The following is a 13134-nucleotide window of genomic DNA, read 5'->3' as shown; positions in this document are numbered from 1 at the left end:
TCTACAAATCACAGTAACAACATACATAAAAAGAAATACGCGTGCTGGAAATATTTCAAAAGAATAATACCATTTTTCTGTGGAAATACCAACATTGATATTTTCCAGTTTCACTAGATTTGGAAAATGATAGCTTTATCATGCTTCCAGTTGTTCTATTTTGCCATATTATATCCATTATCGTCTGTTTTGCAAAGGTAAACATGTTACCATGGTCATAACCAGCAAATAAGTCTTTTGCAATCAACAGAAAATATCACTCTTGATGAAACAGAACGAGCCAGCAGCCATGGAACAGGTTTTCTTCCTGGCTGCCATTTTTTGCCAATATTTAAATGAAATTATCAGAACTTTGTCTGTGGCGACATCTCAGTTAACCAATTATTTTCCTGGTGGGGAGGGAAGTAATTAAGAGTTTGTATCACTAGGCAAAGTGCTGTAGGCCTAGAACTGTTTGGTATGACCCTGGAATTGTTACATGTTGGTGATACAGTAAATAGAAGAAGAAGGTAACTCACATTTATTGAGGACTTTCTATGTACAAGGTACAAGAGCAATCAAGACTCATAAGACATAATTTTTCTCTTTAAAAAGTCTCCTATCAGATGGGACAGAGAGATAAGTAACTAACCAATTATATCATAATTTGATTAAGATAGTGATGGCAGAGCGGCATAGGAGAAGACAACTTTTAGAGAAGTCTTCTCTTTTAGACCCCCAACAGCCCTGAAACGTGGTTATCATCATCCCCATTTTACAGATGAGTAAAGTGAGGCTCAGAGAGATCAACTGGAAAGTAGAATGTGAACCAGGGTCTGTTCAGCTCAAAAGCGCAAGTCCTTACCGCTTATACCATTGGTTCTCAAGGGTCTAGTTGGTGAGGGTAAGATCTCAGGTCCACCTAGACTGCCTTTGCCATCAGGATTTGGGTGTTCTCCTCCCCGCTCCCCTGCCTACCCACTGCAGTAGCCACTGGGGCCGTCGGCAGCGGGGCATAGCCCTCGGGTGTTTTACCAGGAGAAGGTTGAGCGCCACAGACTTAGAGTGTGTAGCCGGTGGCAAAGATAAATACCCTTGGATTGGCCAGGGGTCAGGCCCAGCCCCCACCCCCCCACCCCCATGGCAAGCAACAAGTTCTCCACCAAAATCCTTCTGCCTGCGCTCAGCCACGGTCACAATATTGTCTAATAAGCTTTGGCAGAAACTTTTATGTTGGTAGAAAATTTTAGCAAAAATCAATAGGCGTGGTCCTAGACATACTGTCGGAGAATGCAGAGCAAGTCCTATGGTTGTGCAGGAGACAATCAAGTTTGTCTTTACTCAGAATTACCGTGCGTTTGTTGGTTTAAGTAATTTCTCTGTGTTAATAGTACTTGGTAACCCTTTGCTTTATAGTGTATGCCTAAGTAGTGATACATCTTTATTAACAGTGGAATGCATTCTATTTATTTGGAATGTAGGCTTTCAGATCGCATTTTAAATATTAATGACCGGTATCTGGTCGTCAGCATAAATATGATTTGCATTAGCACTCGGCTATATCATCCTGAGTGCCTCTGATGTCAACTGTTGGGCATGGTAATATCTGACATCATCTTCTGAGGTCACTGACAACTTTGACCTCTATTCTTATGCACAGTTTCTGTCATCTCAAAAGCTCTTTTGAATTGATTTGAAATTTTGACTCTTCCCTTTATGAGGCAGTAAAATTGATAATTATTCAGATGGGAACTGAGTGCTGAGTGAAAAATCAATTCCACCCGCTCTCTGCTGCGTATAAAATTACTTCTGAGTCGGCTGGACTGAACGGATGGCCGGAGTAAAAGCAGCAGGCAGGAGTAGTGGGAAGAATTAGCTGGACAGAGCTAATAGCCTGAAGGGATGGACTTGGAAAATAGGGAGTAGGCCAGTTGGGGGTTATTATGAGCAAGGATGGGTCCCATTGATCATCTGTTTCCATCAGCTTTCCAGGCCTTATAAATCAGCCCTGAAGAGCAGCAGAACCCAAGATTCAGCCTCGCACCAGAGGGACTTTGTATTAGATTATTCTCATTTTCACACTCAGATGAAAAGTGAGCCATTGATTATTCATTGGTTGCCCATTAAATGCTGATTTTATAGACGATTTGCCTATCACAGAAAGTAATGAACAAGGTTGCTGCTTCATAACTCGAGGTTTCAGTTTTCAAGACATCTGTGTCCGTTAAGTAATGCCTAACCCTATTAAAAGGAATGGGTTACAAATTGCTTAACAGTGCTGAAAAACTAGACCCTAATGACTAATTGTGCTTGGAGTTTAGAGAGGGTTTGTCAGCTCTTTAAACTAAACTGATGCAATGATACTGCAATTATTTACTAGTTTGAACCGTCTTCCCCCACCCCCCAGACCGGGATCTGTATTGCTGGAAGCGTAATTGCATGAGGAGTGTCAATTCCAAATTGCAAAAGTTATCTCCTGAAGCTTCCAGAGCAAATGAAGCACGAACCCACATAAAGGTTTTCCAACATTGTAACGGGCCTCAGCCTGTATGCAGCAGCCGAGGAAAGCCATTTTACCTGCCTCTCATCTTAACTGTGTTTCTTTTGACCTGCTGTGTGGCTTTAGATCTCCAGCGTTGCTGAAAACACGCTCCAAATAAGTTATCCCTCATGTTTTGCAAACAAATATAACTTTGCGAGCGTGAAATTTAGTCCATTTGAATATGCATGACGATTAAGTGGCTCTATCTCAAGTAAGAATTAGTGTCTAACCAGCACTGTTTCAACTTAACAGTTGAGAAAAACCCAGTTTACGTGTATTAAGAAAAAATTCCCCGTGTGTTTATGTCATTAGAGAGATAAACCGAAATTTTAAGAACAGGCCAATAGTGACAGTGAGGAGGCCCTGATCTGCCACCGTAATTTAAAAGATCAAACTTCCGTGTGACATTTCTTCAGTGTTATCACTGGCCACGTTAAGTGCTTGCATCCCTGGTCTATAGATCAGCATTCATTTAGTTACCTGACAGAGTGAAAGATTTGCCCAAATAAGGTAAATGAAGGAGTGAGTTTTATGGAATTACAGGGCCATGCCAAAGATGTGACTAATTCTTTTTCAGAGTGTAAGAACAGGCCAGTGATTCTGAGTGCTTCTCTAAGTCGGATCTTCAGCTAAAACTAACTGCCCTATAACAGTAGCACCTTCCCCAGAAGTACAACAAAAACTATGCGATCGGCAAGTATTGCTGATTAGACTGTACAATTAACTTATTAACTGGATATCTTTAGCAATTATATTCTCTAAAATCTAAATATGTTGAATGCAGGAATTAGAACATTTGGGTTTGAATTTATCTTACCCTCATCTCTTTAACTATTTGGCTCAAGAACCAAAAACCCAACCCCCACCCAAGCCCCTCTTTTTGCGCTAACCTGGCATTTAACTACAAATTGTGAAGAGCTGTCAGGAGCTATAAGAATCATACTCCAGCAGGGACATAAGCTGAAAGAACATTCACCCTTTTCCTCAATCAGTCAGTCAATCAATGAAAATTGCTTTTGTATAGTGCTCTTCATGACATACATCCCAAAGTGAATTACAGCGAAAGGGAAATCATCTGCTCTTCTTTCATTTCTGTGTTTAGATTGAAACGATATTGCTCAACATTTTGACATACTATACAAGACATCTTTCATACTTAAGATTCCATTCCATAATAGTAAGCAGGGGAGAGTGCAGTCGCATATTTAACTGATGGCGAGATTTTGGCCAGTGAAAACTTAGCAAGACTCTCACAGTGGGGAACACTTAAGCAGATGAAATATATTCATGTCTCTTAGCCCCTTAAAAAATGATTAGCCGGATTTTCTAATGTTATTAAAGACCTTTCTAGTGAACCCTGAATAGAATGTGTGCCCTCCACATGACCCATTAGCTCAGCCTGCTTGATTTGCAGCTTTATTATCAAAAATATGGCAGTAGATTGATATGAAAAATACACATGCTGAAAGGCCGCTCACAGGAGGATCAGAGGGTAACATGGATTGAAAAGGTTTAAAGGAAGCCAGGGATAGGTCATTAGGCAGCAAAAGTGGGAAGGGGGAACTTCCATGTCATGGTACAACTGGTTTTCACAGACGCTGCTGTGAGCTTGGTCTTCATAGCACTCCATGCGTGCACTGTGCATTTATTTCTAGGAAAAAAAATAACACTGGCCAAACAGAAGGACTTACTAAGAGCAGGCATGAGCTTATGCGCTGTACGGATGTATTTAATCTAATTTTGTCATCGCAGTACCTCTGTGACATGACCCCCATTTTCAGATACAGAAATTGAGGCACAAAATGATTAAGTAACTTTCCCAAGGTCACTTGGTCAGGAAGTGGGAAAACTAAAATTTTAGCCTGGGCCCGTGTACCTGCAGAGTCCACATGCTGAACCACAAAGCGATAGCTGCTATAGGCGACTCATCTGAGAGTGTTTGTATATTTGAAGCGCCTGCAGTGAGGCAAGTTGAGCTTCCAGGAAGCCCCACCGGGACCGTCCTCAAGGTAGAATGATTTAGAGCGTCATCCTATACCTCAGCTCGGCGCTGCAGCCGGGACGAAACAGATGGGCAGTGACCCAGAGAGGCAACGGGCAAGGGAGAGGAAGGTGGCTTTGCCAGCTGGTACAGAAAGGCCCTGTGGCCCCCGCCATCCCCGAGGCAGAGCGAGCAGAGCTCCGGGTTTCCTCTCTCTCCTGCTACATCCACAGCCAGTCGTTCGTTCTATAGCCAGACATCAAGGGTCTAAAACTTAGTGAGGCACGTCCCCTTGCGAAGTTCAGGGTCTGTAGTATGACTGTCTCCTGATGTGCCTTTGTGACTTTCCTTTAATGCCTTTGCGGTAGCTACTGAGCTTTTCTCTAACCTGCCTGTTCTGGGATAGACTCAGCACGGCCGCTGTGTGACGGAGTCGGGGGGAGCAACAAGTGTTTGGTGTCCGTCCCCCATACCCTGCACGTACCTGGGCTTCGTCCTGATTTTCCTCACTCATTTATCAGTGTGGAGGGCCATTTTTCTCACCTCGTACTGGTCATAAACAGCTTCTCTTTTCTAAAGGAAGCCTCTACTGCTGAGTACCATTAGCTCTATCAAAGATCATTCTTAATGTCTTCTCACGGTGGCAAGTCTGAAACCAACACCTGGGTTCCTTGGAGCCTCCTTCCTCCTCGCCTTTCCATTCTACAAGCTAAGATGCCTCTTAAGAGCCAAGCAGAAGACTTGAATGAGGTAGACTGGGGGAAGAAACCACGAAACTGAGCACACATTCCTGTCTGAAGGGGGCAGCGTCCACACAGCTCCAGCCCACTGCTTCCCTGTAAGAAGGGGCGACTCGGTGTCGCCGCATCTATTGAGACGAACCCCCAAAGAGAAGCCAGAAATCTAGATTTTAAAATGTTGGCCACTAATTGAAAATTGAAAACAACAAATGAAAGTATTCTGCAGGTCCCCTCTCTATGTCTGGTTACCGGTTTTCCACCTCTGTTATGTGATACCAGAGAACGTCGGAGCTGCAGGAGCCCCCGGCGCATAGTCCCTTGTGCTTCTCACCCCGTCTCCAGTGGCCGCGCTACGGTGGTGTTTTTATTTCTCTCGGACACTTTGACAATTTTCAAAGCATGCTTTTTTGGTTAGTTGTTTTAAAAGGAGATGTTATTTTGCATACAGGAGATTTGCAATAAAATCTGACTATTCAAGATCAACTCAGAATATCCAGAAGAACCAGGGCTGGACAAAATTATGTGGGTAACAGCCAAGCAGTAAAAGTCCAAAAGGGGATAAAACTCTTAAGATTGATGAGTATGTGACTACCACCACTGAAGGTCAGTTTAGAAAATTAAAGTTTATGTTTGTAAAAGTAGAAAAATACTCTTTTTCATTTAAATGGCATCAATGGCATCTTATCCATGATATTATAAATTATTTGTCTTCCATCTTTAGAAGGAGAATTTTAGTCCATATCCTTCTTTATATATCATCTTTGCCATTTTGATTTCATTTTTGTTATAGAATTTTTGAATGACTCTTTCAACTGTAACCAAAAAAAAACCAAAACAACTGGTATTTTAAAACAGAAAAACCACATAAAATAGTAATCCATTCTTGATTAACAGATCATCAAATCAGTGTTACGGCCCTAACACCTTTCTTTACAGAATACCTTGTTTTCCCCAAAGATTATTTCCATCTTGATACTTGTCCCAGCCCCTCACAGAGCCTGCCACCTTGTGCTAGTCAGTGGCTGCCTGCAAAACGAACCAACAAAAAAATTAGATTTCTTAAGTACAATCTGCAGGCAGTGACTTTAGGTATCAAATCAACATGATCAGAGACCACTTACTGCATAACAAACTAAATGGTAATGCTAGGATGAGATTCTTATATATTATTATATACTACTGAATAACCCTGCTGAAAATGTACCAGAAAATTTTCCTTTAAACATGGGTGAAGAAAAAAAATTAGTACTTCAAATATAGTTCCAAATGGTTAACAGAACAGAGAGGTGGGGTTTTTTTTCCCACTAGGACATGTTTTTTTCCTACCTCTAAGCACAGTTTAAAGATGTAATCCATTGGTAGCGTAACTCCCCTTATTAATTGAAAGGGATGGAATCTACCAGATGTAGCCCAAACCAGCAGAGAGTTGGGTGACTAAGCAACAGCGAAGACACCATATTGAGTGAGCCAGAATTCAGTCTCCAAGTCATTTATTTCAACCAGTGACAATACATTTAAACTCCTGTGCCTCAGCAGTGATTGATGGTTTAATATCATATATAATTTTTTTAATGAAGGAAAACCATTTAAATATGTTACCATTTGCACTGGTATTCTCCTATGTACATAACTGCATTTAATCATTATGGGGATTGTTTTTATACTTGTGTAATTTGTATCCAAGAAATAACTGTCAAAGCCATCTCACGCTGTCGCTGGAAATGGTACAGCGTGCTTCATACTTGGATAGATTCGTTCTTCCCTGCACGTAATTAAGAGTGGTGGGGCTTTCACTGGCACCACATAGGAATTCCGTGTTTACATTTCTGAGAATGAAAAATTAGTCACAATGTGCTTTTTCAGGTTCCCGTTTTCTAGGGCTATGATACTTAAGTACCTTAGTTCTGTACCAGCGTATGATTTGAAGAGTTTGATTTTAAGACTTTTAATATTAAAATACATAATAAAATTTTATTATCTAATTACAAGAGGGTTTAGCCTCTTATTAAAGTTGCTAAATCAGACCTAGATTAGCATCATAATGGCACAGTTTGACATGGAATACTCAAAAGTCAAGTTCGAGGGAAGGGATGGGGGGCGTTTTTTTGTTGTTATTTGGGGGGTTTTTCTCCTGCGCCCACCCCTGCTCACCCCTCACACAAAATAACAAGATGAAATGCATGTATGGAAACAGACAAGGAGCAATTTGGAACGCTGGAGAAGGAGTGGAGGTGTCAGCCTAGGATGGTACCCTTAGGCAAGGCAGCTGGTCTATGTAGCCTTTTGTTTATCTGCTACTGGTTTATGTAGCCTTTAGGCCGGCACCAGAAACAATCACTCCTACAGGGTCAGCTGCTGGTCAGAAGCAAAGTAAGAAAAGATTTTGCCTTCAAATGCGCAGCCATAATTTCTGTACAGCTGGCACCTGCTACTGGTGCACAGCGTGAAGGTGAAAGGTCAAAGAGGCAGTTGTTCAAAACTCAAGAATGGCTTAAAGGGACTTGTAGATTAATCTGCTTTATTAACTTCTGTATATTAGATAACTATTGCTGTGAATGACAGTACATCTTTTTGAATAAGTCTCATCTCTTTCTCTTTTAAATTAGCTTTTGAGTAATGAATATTAAATAGAAAGCATTTCAGGAGTAATTAAATGAAAACAGAATGATGTCATTTTGCAATTATATTTGTGTGTTTATAGAATAGGGGAAGTATAATGTTTTCCAAGGAGCTCACTCCTTCGTAAAAGAAGAATTTGAAATAAATAAGTCATGTGTCCATTAGCCCTTGCGTTTAATCTAAAAAATAGGATACAGTTTGTGGCTTCGCATGAAGTCACTGGGTGCCAGTGGCTTGATAGGGCGTTCCCAGGGGCTCCGAGTGTGCTCTTTATGAATTAAAGTGACTGCAATCTGTCATCATTCTTTTATCTACAGTTTAGCACAGTCAGTTTTGCCGTTAGTCTGCAGCAAATGCTGTCAGAATAGCAAAGGAGTTGTAAAAAATGAACAATGGGTGCCCCTTTTCCCTCCCACTCATGTAAAGCAGAGACAGCATTTCATGAGGAAAAGGCGCAGAGGATTGCGCGCGGCTTCGCCCAACAGCACGCAGTCAGGCCCGCTTTATAACACTCACCCCGTGCGGCAAACGGCGAGCAAGGCGGGTTTTAACCTCTTCATTAATAGTGGTTGGCATAATTGGCTATCACTGTAAATTAAGGACAAAAAGAGTCCACTAAATATATCTTTTTTAAAAGTCTCTGCAAGGAAAATTCCTAATCCATAGATTACATACGGAGACCAGCTCTGGGAAAATGAGCAACTTGTTTTAAAGAGACAGTTTGATCTTTGCTTTTAAAGATCTCTCAGCAAAAGAAAGCACCGCACACGACCCTGCGTCTTTATGCTGGCGCCCCCCGTGGCGGCGCGGTGCACACCTCGCAGGCGGAAGCTGTCTGCTATTCTGCCCGCGCTCCCAGGTGTTCACACCAGTGCGGCCCTTCTCCCATAAGCAGTGTCTCTGTGACCTGTGAAGGCGACACCTGGGAGCATCATCCTGAGTTACACCCGAGCCAGGCTGGGGCGCGCCAGCAGGACCCGGGATGCGTGTGGGTGCCGCAGTGAGGCTGGCGGCGTTACCCCAGCACGTTGGGTGCAGGGGGGCCTCCTCCCCTCCCGCTTCCAAGTGGCAGAACCGTCACACCTCCTTCAAGAGCCAGACTTTTCCTCCATCCGGGCGGAGAAGCCTTGTTCTCTGTGGGGCTGCCAGGACCTAAGAAGTCACTGTGGAAGGGCAACCTCAGGCTCAGAGAATTATGATGATGAATGATGACGATGGAAAAGAAGTAGAAATAATCACCATATGCTAGGCTTGTGTGCTAAGTGCTTTATACACACACACACACAGAAAAAACGTGTGTGTGTGTGTGTTACTCTATTCAAGTCTCACTGTCTGGAAAGCAGATATTTTTATCTCCATTTCATAATCAAAATAGTGCCATTGCAGCTCGAAGAAGCCGGGTACTGTACTTAGCCATGTCTAACATGCTCCCGTGTATAATGCGTACTCACATTTTTGGCCCAGACTTTCAGGGGGAAAAAGATCTCTCATTTTAATTTTTTATTTCAATCTTTTATTTATCCATACTTAGAAACAAAACCAATTACCGTATTCCCGGGTATTATTTTGCATATGGATATTCTTATTGCTTTCTAGAGTTACACTTTTAATGCATAAGCATAAATAAAAAAATTAAAAATTTATATAGATATAGAATTAGTACTACCCATGTACACTGTGCATCCTTATTTTTCCCTCAAAAATTTGGGCGAAAAAGTGCACATTATACACGGCAAAATACAATATCATGCAGCTAGTAAGTAGCAGTGCTCTTAACCAGTCTACAGGGCTCATTTTAAATGGACTAGAATCAGGATTGGGGGAGTGGAGGAAAGGCCAAGGGGAGAGAACAGTGTTCCATTCATAAGTCCTCGATGCAGCTGAGGACCTGTTCTTGAGAACGGACTAGACGAGAGGTAGACGCTTAACACAAGATGCCTCAGTCAGTCGCCCCAGGTTTTAGAAGTTGGCATTTAAAAGGCATGGGTCAGCCTCCAGTCTTCACCTGAGTTGGAGACTTGGAAAATCAAGAGCCACGGGTAGCCATTCCCTGCCACGTGCTCAGAGAAGTGGCCGGTCTGCAGCGCAAGGTAAAGGCAGCGGATACGCCGAGTCTCAGAGCGAGACCAGGCAGCTCCAGAGAGCAAGCAACTGGGCCAGGCCCTGCCAGCCCTTGTCCCTGGTTGTGGGTCCTTGAGAGGCCTGGCTGCTCTGCTGGTCCGGGGACCTCAGGTCAGCCCTTGCAGGCCTAAGTTTTGTCTGTGGCGGCTGCTCTCCTCACAGCCAGAAGAGCCTTGACTCAGGGAAGCTGTGAGGACAAACTGAACCGAGTGCGTAGGCTCCCTAACACCAAGGCGTCATTTGATAAATACGTCAGATGCGCCTGCACCCTGCAACACAGCCGCTTTTTCCTGTGCCCCTCTCTTGGCCCAAACTGACTTCGCATTTGTCCCTCTTGCGTGCTCTGGACACCTGCTCGGAATGGCAAGAAGGGAAATCCCCTTCATAGCACTTGCCATGTATATAGTGCCTTCATGCCCGAGCCTCTTCGGAATCTCCATCCTAATGGGTGGATAGGGCCGATATGGATATTTTTTTAACTTGGGAGTGTAGGTCCATCAACAAATTTAATCGCATAGTACCTCCGTGGGAAAGGTATGCAGAGGTGAAATACCTTGCCCGCAGTCACACCGCCAGTTAGTGTCGATGCCTGGAACACGCCGACGGGCCGATCTGTCACTGGTACAGCCTCTGCCAGGGCCGGGCTTGCCAGGGCCTTCGCCCCTGCCTCCCCCCCCGCCCCCGCCGCTGGCTTTCCTTCTCCGCCGCCCCCCCCGCCCCCGGTCCCACGGAGGCTGCAGGGTGGAGAGCAGGGTCTCTTCCCACCTTCTCTCTGAGTGGCGTTGTGAGTGGTATGGGAAGCTCTTTGAGTTTTTTGAAAGAATGAAACAGTATAAAGTGAGAGTTGGCTTAATGATGGCATGATTTATTCATTTTACAGTTATTACTGGTCTTTCATGTACTCAAAGGGCAAATTATGTGAAATTTTCCCAAAGTATATTAGAGGGCTGGAGCTGTGAATTAAATCTTTGTATTCATTTCTGTCTTAACTCTTGGAAAGTTGAACCAACAGCAGCAGCCTTTGGGGCAGCCGTGAGCTTATATAGTGTGTTAGGGAAGACTTTTTATGTGATCGCAACCTGATCGCTACTTGCAGAACAAGGTCAAGGTTCCCCAGTCCTCTGACCTTTTGTGAGTTAATGCTGTTCAGTACGCTTTGCACCCCAGAAGAACTCTTACACGTCCATTCTGTACCCCCGTCATGCTTAGGGGAATAAACGTGCCCGCGGCGCTTTCAGGCTGAGGCAATTCCATCCTCCTTTCGAAGCTGTGTAATTGCAGACTCTCTGTATTTGTTGGGGACTTTCTACTTTATAACCATCAGGACAGACAGGCTTGGCAGTCAGCATACCCAGCTTGGAACAGCAGTTCTGTGCCCCTCCCTGTATCCTCGGGGCAGTCACTTCACCTCTTTGAGGACAACAGCACCTCCCCCTGGCGAACTCTGTACCTCACTCAAACGGGCCCCCAGGATGAGGCGGCTGAACTGCTCCACCCTGTGTCTCATGCCCACACCCCCCAAGACCTGAGCCAGCGCTCACTGCCTCAAAGCTCCCCCGCTCCCCCACCCCTTCAGCTGCCCGCAGCTGGGAACACTCACAGGCACACCCAGCAGCCGACGTCATAGCCACACAGAATAGGAAATTAACTGCCAGAAAGTCCAGTGACGGAAAGTGCAAGACCTGAAGAGAAACCTCATAGGCGCCGGAGAGGCCCAGCAGAAGGAAAACCCGAAACAGGAGCTGCGTGTTAATGCCCGTGCTTAATGTGGCATCTTGTTTTAGACGGGACAGAGAAGTTCCGCTCAGGGAACTAAAAGCGTCAATTAGAGTTAAGTGCATTTAGGGATGATTTCTCTGAGACCCTGAAGATTAGAAGGGAATCAACGTGATGGGTGGACAATAAGAGATTAATAAATACTTAGGCTATCGTGCACCATAAGGCTACAGGGACCACACTTTATTCATTCCATACCACAGTGTCTGGCTGTGGTAGGTAGGAGCCGAAGGCATGTGTTGCATGGGTGCACCTAACACATAGCAGGAGCTCCGAATAGAACATTGACAGGAAATGCCTGCAGGATCCCCAGCCCCTCCAGGGGCGGGGGCTGCTCTAAGCGAGGCTGCCCTTTCAGGGAGAAGCCCCGCCCCTATGCAAATGCTATGCTGTCACCCCACGGAGGGAGCGGGTCCTCCCTCCCCAGCCCCCTGAGTTACAGAGAGGCTAGAAACAAATTGACAGGAACCTGGAGGAGAGTGAGTGACTCAAGTGATTTAGGAGAATGGAAGGGTTGGCTTATGGGGCCAGATTAAAGAAGCTAAATATGTATAGCCGGCCTAAGTGACAACTAAATGGGGCATTTGATAAGTCTATAAATACTTGGAAGATGTAAATGCCAGGGAGGAAAGGGAATTACTTAGCATGGCACAATGGAGTATTGGCATAATGGGATAATATTAAGAAAGGGAAGATGAAGGTTGAACATCAATAAAAAGCTTTCTGACAAAGAGAACCATTCCTGACAAGGGACACTATTAAGTTATGTGTTGTGGGCCAAGGGAAGTAATGGCAGTGCCGTTTCTCAGGGCACTGGCTGGCAGAGGGGCAGCAAGGCAGGCGCCGAGGCGCATCCTGACCAAGGCCCGGCACGAGCAGGTGGCCCGCCAGTGGCTTCCCAGTCCTAGCGCAGGAGGAAAGGGACATCCTCTGAAGAAGCCCCCCGGCCCAGACTCCCTAAAGGCACTGACGCCCGGAGAAGGGTTACGGAGGCAGCTCGCCTTTCCACGTCACTGCCGGACGGATTCCTTCAGCTTGCGTGCCGCCCCATGCCCTGCAGGGGGAAGTCCGTGTTCCCTAGCGCGTGACTAGGCCCCTCACCAGACCTGGCCCTGTCCCCCTCCTCAGCCACCAGCTTGCCCCACACCCCCTCCCATGCCCCCAGAACTGCTCATCACCCCACTTCTCCGTACCTCTGCACCTGCCTGCCCTTCTTCCTGCCTGGCCGCCTCTCAGCCTTGGCTTATTCCCTCCACCACACTGGGGGATCCCTGCCTGCCCCCGGCCCTAGGCAGCCAGTCAGCCGCCTCTGGCCTCTCAAAGCCTCCTGTGCGGGCGTATGTTGGTGGCGCTGGCCATGCTGTGTTGTCTTTGTT

At 45.2% G+C, this 13134-nt stretch overlaps 1 protein-coding gene across 1 annotated transcript in view; it reads left to right on the top strand.

Moving 5' to 3' along the window:
* RANBP17 (RAN binding protein 17) overlaps window positions 1-13134 on the top strand; it is a 236178-nt gene that overhangs the window by 210517 nt on the left and 12527 nt on the right. The window lies entirely within an intron of this gene.

The sequence above is a fragment of the Pteronotus mesoamericanus genome, unplaced genomic scaffold, assembly GCF_021234165.1.
Source record: "Pteronotus mesoamericanus isolate MK-2021 breed Mesoamerican mustached bat unplaced genomic scaffold, CSHL_Meso_final contig_2, whole genome shotgun sequence".
NCBI lineage: Eukaryota > Metazoa > Chordata > Mammalia > Chiroptera > Mormoopidae > Pteronotus > Pteronotus mesoamericanus.
This window is presented reverse-complemented; position numbering and strand designations above follow the sequence as displayed.